Here is a 5,485-nt window from a genome sequence, read left to right on the forward strand (position 1 = left end):
GTTTCTTGAAGATTTCTAGAAATCTTGAGAATTGGCTGTCATCCCCCTTCTTCCTCAATTGTTGAGGGTATGGGACTTTTGGAACATATGGCTTCAGCTCTTCTCCTTTTTGATGTGAATTGGAGGTGGGAACTTGAACTTCATCTTGTTCCTCCTTCCTTCCAATTGAGTCCTTCTCTTATAGTTGCTTGGAGGTCTCCTTCAATTCCTTTCCACTTCTGATGGTGATAGCTTGACACTTCTCCCTTGGGTTTGGCTCAATGTTGCTGCAAAGGTTGTGGCCGGGAGCTTGCTGAAATAAGTAGCTAATTTGTGTCTCAAGTTTCTTGATGGCAGCATCTTGATTCTGCATGTTGGATCGCACTTCCTCTCAGAACACCTTACTATCTTGAATTTCCTTACATATGCCTTCAAGTAGATTCTCGATCCTTGAGAGTCTATCTTCGGATGATGGTGAATTGAGATTGGAGGGATGAGAAGGGCTATTTTGGTTTTGGTATGGATGTTGAGAGGTGTTATTAGGTGGGTGTTGATATGATCTCTGTGTGGAATGTTGGTGAGCTTCATTGTTGTTGGGGTTATGGCGTCTCTGATCTTGGCCTTGATCTTGTTGATTTCCCCACCCAAAGTTTGGGTGGTTCCACCAACCAGGATTATAAGTTTTAGAGTATAGATCATGGGTCTGCCTAGGTGAATTTCCAATGTAGTTGGCTTGTTCCTAATCACCCTCTGCTTCTTCATTCACTCCTTCTTGAGCTGCTGCTGAGGTGGTGATTGCTGCTATTTGGTTCCTCTCCATCTTCTTGGTAAGGTCAGCCGACTGCTTGGTGATCATCTTGTTTTGAGCCAGCAATGCATCGACGTTATTTAGCTCCATCACTCCTCTAGTGTTGCCTCTTTCAGAGGCATAGAAGTAGTCATTCTCTGCTACAGTCTCAATGATATCTATGGCTTATTCAATGGTCTTCTTCTTGTTCAAAGATCCCCAGATGAGTGGTCTACTGCTTTCTTTGATTCGTAAGAAAGACCCTCATAGAAGATGTGTAACTGCACCCATTCATTGAACATATCTGGCGGGCACCTTCTTGTCAAGTCCTTAAACCTCTCCCATGCTTCATATAGAGTTTCACCATCGTGTTGCCTGAAGGTTTGTACCTTAGCTCTCAACCTGTTGATCCTTTGAGGAGGATAGAATCTTGCCAAGAATTTGTTCACCACATCTTCCCAGGTTGTTAAACTCTCCTTCGGGAAGGATTCTAGCCATTTAGATGCTTTGTCCTTGAGTGAGAAGGGAAACAGAAGCAGTCTATAGGTGTCAGGATGAACACCATTAGACTTCACAGTATCATATATCCTCAGGAAGGTGGTTAGATGTTGATTGGGATCTTTTTGGACTCTTCCTCCGAATGAACAGTTGTTCTGAATGAGGGTGATGAGCTGTGGCTTTAGTTCAAAGTTATTGGCATGTATGGTTGGCTTTTGGATGCAACTTCCACAGTTTCCTGGGTTTGGATTTATGTAAGATCCCAGAACTCTTCTCTCTTGCCCAGCATGATGCACTGGACCTTCTCTGCCATGGTTGTGAGCTTCTTCTTCATGATGATTCTCTATATTCTCATCCATGTCTGGTTCAAAGTACTCTTCCTCTTCCTCAGCACCAACAACTCTCTTTCCTCTTGCTTCCCTCCTTAATCTAAGAAAGGTCCTCTCAGGTTCAGAATCAAAGGAAGTTGAAGCCCCGCTTCTTCTACCTGTCATACAACCAACAAGGCCAAAGCAAAAGGGGGATAGAGAGTATTCTTGTAAAAAAAATGCTGTTAGTGTGAATGATGCAATATATCAAACAGTTAGTGGGTTAGTGAACTGAATTGTGACAATTAAGAGAATATCTCAAACGGGTAAGGGGTAAAGGGAAGAAAATAACTAAAACTGAAAGTAAATTGCTCAAACAGAAATTAAATAAACAAAAGAAAGAAAAAGTGCTCAATCTAGTTATCCACCAATTTAATCATTGTTGATACAAAATCAATCCCCGGCAACGGCGCCATAAACTTGATGCACAGAAACTTGTCTCTCAACAGATTTCCCTCGGCAAGTATACCGAATTGTCATCAAGTAAAAACTCACAATAGAGTGAGGTCGAATCCCACAGGGATTGATTGGTCAAGCAACTTTAATTGGAGGAATGTTCTAGTTGAGCTAAGAAGAATTTGATTTGAGAATTGCAGGAAATTAAATGGCGGGAAAGTAAATGGCAGAAAATGTAATTGCTGGAAATAAAGAACTGAATGTAAATAACGGAAAGTAAATTGCAGAATCTTAAATGGGGAATGGGGAAGATGAGCATAAAAGTAAATGGCAGAAAGTAAAGAGAATGGGTAAGATAAGAAATGGGGAGTTCATTGGGCTCAGGAGATGTTGTATTCTCCGGATCAAGTTCATTTTCATCTCTTCCTCAATCAATGCATTCATTGATCTCCTTGGCAATCTTAAGTGATTGAATTCCAATTCCTTGGTAATTCAATCTCTCAAATCTTGATCAATAGCCAATTCCTTGGTCTAATTGCTCATGAGAAGAGATGAAGTATGGTCACTGATTATACCACATGTATTTCCAAATCAAAGTATTGGGAGAATTATATGTCACTATATCCGTCCAAACCCCAATTTGGTCTAACATGAGAAAGCATTTCTAGCATGATCTCTTCATTCCTCTTCCAAGGTTCCGAAGAGATCCAAGTATGAATAGCTTCTTTTCCAAGACAACTACCCAATTGGATGAAGATTGAAAGCTTTCTAGTAAAATCAAGAGAAAAGAAAGAAGAAGAATAATGAAAACTATTATTGGTCCATCAAATTACAACAGAGCTCCCTAACCCAATGAAAGGGGTTTAGTTGTTCATAGCTCTGGGAATGGAAAACAAAGATGGGAAATACATTCTAAAAGTAAAACTAGAAGTTGCAGAGAAAGTAAAATTATACAGAGAGTAGTTCTCCCAATGCCAAAAGCTCCCTTTCTAGTTCAAAACTACTCCTATATATACTACTCTTCTTATCTTCTAGTGGGCTCTTCAAGTCTTGGATATGGGCCTTTGGATCTTTGAGTTGAAGCAGTTATCATATTTAGTGGGCTTAGCTTTGCTTGCAGAAAAGTGTGAGTGAGGCATGGACGTTTATTAGGACGTTAGTGGTGTTAACGTTAAGTAAAAATGTGGGTTCGAGAACGTTAGTGACGATCACCTTTTTCACTAACGTTCCTATCCCAAAATGGTCCACGTTAACTTCAACGTTAGTGGCACTAACGTGACCACTAACGTTGCCTCTTGGTCCTTCGCAAACGTTATTGGCATTCACCTTTTCTAATAACGTTTGCTTGTTACCCTTCCTCCCTACGTTAGAGTCCACGTTAGTGTAGCTAACGTGACCCTTAACGTGGTCATGCCTCAGCTTCGAGAGTGTTAGTGACACTTACCTTTGTCACTAACGCTCCAAACGCCACTTCCCATGTTAGTGCCTCACGTTAATTGTATTAACGTGACCACTAACGTGGTGGTGATTGCCATCTCCAACGTTAGTGACAAAGGTGAGTGTCACTAACGTTGGCTCATCATTTCTTTCCTCCACGTTAGCTTCCACGTTAATGTAATTAACGTGGCAACTAACATGGCTAATAGTGGCTTAGTCCAACGTTAGTGACAAAGGTGAGTGTCACTAACGTTCGCTCCTCCTTGCTCCTGCCACGTTAGAGTTCACGTTAATGTAGTTAACGTGACTCTTAACGTGGCCAATTGTACCTTTTGGAACGTTAGTGGTATTCACTTTTACCACTAACGTTGGGGCTTTCTTTTTCCTCCACGTTAGCTTCCACGTTAATGTAGTTAACGTGGACACTAACGTGGGCTATGATGGCTCACGAAGGCATTATTAGTATTCACTTTTCTTATTAACTTTGCAAGCTAGCCTCCATTCCACATTAATGGTCACGTTAGTTAGACTAACGTGGCTATTAATCGTGGCATCTTCCTTGCTATCATTCAATTCATGCATAATTCTCATAAAATCATGTAAAACTCACAATGTTTGCTTGAATCAAGATGTAAGTGATTATCTACCCAAAACTTGCTTATTAACTAAGAAAATGCATGAAACTACCCTAAAACAGTAAAGAAAAGGTCAGTGAAACTGGCCAAAATGCCCTGGCATCAGAAGTTGATCTACTGTTTCCTTGAGGCGAGCCTGTGATGGACATGGTACACAGGGAAGTGGTGGTGTTTGGGAGTGATTGGATTGGAATTGGGGTAAATAAGGATCATACGGTGGTGAATGGTAGAAAGGAGCTTGTGAGTGTGGTGGTTCGATGTTATGTTGAGAGGGTGGTCTATAAGCACAGGGTGGGGCTTGTTGGTGACTATCAGAAGGTCCACCATATCTATCAGCCTGGTATGCATTGTAGAATGGTCTTTGTCCATGATATCTTGGAAGGTGTTGTTGCCGAAAGGGTTGATCAGATCCTCTTGGCTCCATCCATCTTTGATTTCTTAGACCTTGATGCATATTCCTGTTATAGCTTCTATTCCCTTCAACAATTTCAGAACCAAACTCATAGCGAGAGGGGTGAGAGTTCATAGTAGCTAAATAAAAATAAAAGAGAGGAGCGAAGATAAATAAAGAAGTAAAAGAAAAATATTTACAATAACCAATAATAAGGCACACGTTTGCAGTTCCCCGGCAACGGCACCATTTTGAAGAGAGAACTTTTGCGTGGTCTAGAATTCAGAATAAATTTCCGTTGTAAGTATAGATTCTAAACCAACAAAAGTCCTTTCTTACAAACGTTTTGGTTGTCACAAGTAACAAACCCCTTTAAAATTGATAACCGAAGTATTTAAACCTCGGGTCGTCTTCTCAAGGAACTGCAGGGAAGTATGTTCTTATTATTGGTTATGAGTTTTGTAAATTGGGGGTTTCGAAGGTAAGGAACAAGTAATTTAAATAACAAATAAAATAAATAAATAACTATAAAATAAACTCTTGGCACGGTATGAAAATTCGGAAGTCCTATCCTAGTTACTCCTATGAGATTTAGAGTTAATCCCACTTAGTTAACCCTTATGAAAGCAAGGGAAAGTCAAGTGAAGTAATTAGTTAGATTTCCCAAGTCCTAGCCAACTCCTAAGGGAAGACTATAGTTAGTGGAATTCAAGTCAATTAGCAAACATAACCATCAATCGCGATAAGTTCAATAACTCAAGGGTTTCCAGTTAATCAATTAAAGCCAAGGATATGAAAAGCTAAATAAGAATTATAAACTGAAATACCTCAAATTATATTAAATAGAATATTCAAATCTAAACATGAATGGTTCATAAGCCAATTTAGCAATAAAAGTAATTAAAGGAAAGCATTAAATTATCTGAAAGCAAAAGAGAAATAGAAAGTAAAAGGAATATTGAACCTGATAAAGAATTGAAATACTAAATTGAAA

The 5,485-nt window shown here is 39.6% G+C and overlaps 1 non-coding gene across 1 annotated transcript; it reads left to right on the forward strand.

Annotated features, from left to right (window-relative positions):
* The first annotated feature begins 1,063 nt into the window (after window positions 1-1,063).
* On the forward strand, window positions 1,064-1,170 carry LOC112761320 (small nucleolar RNA R71). Its single transcript, XR_003181721.1, has one exon. It is a non-coding gene; the product is annotated as a small nucleolar RNA R71 (small nucleolar RNA).
* Window positions 1,171-5,485: the final 4,315 nt, after the last annotated feature.

Source organism: Arachis hypogaea, chromosome 16 (genome assembly GCF_003086295.3).
Source record: "Arachis hypogaea cultivar Tifrunner chromosome 16, arahy.Tifrunner.gnm2.J5K5, whole genome shotgun sequence".
NCBI lineage: Eukaryota > Viridiplantae > Streptophyta > Magnoliopsida > Fabales > Fabaceae > Arachis > Arachis hypogaea.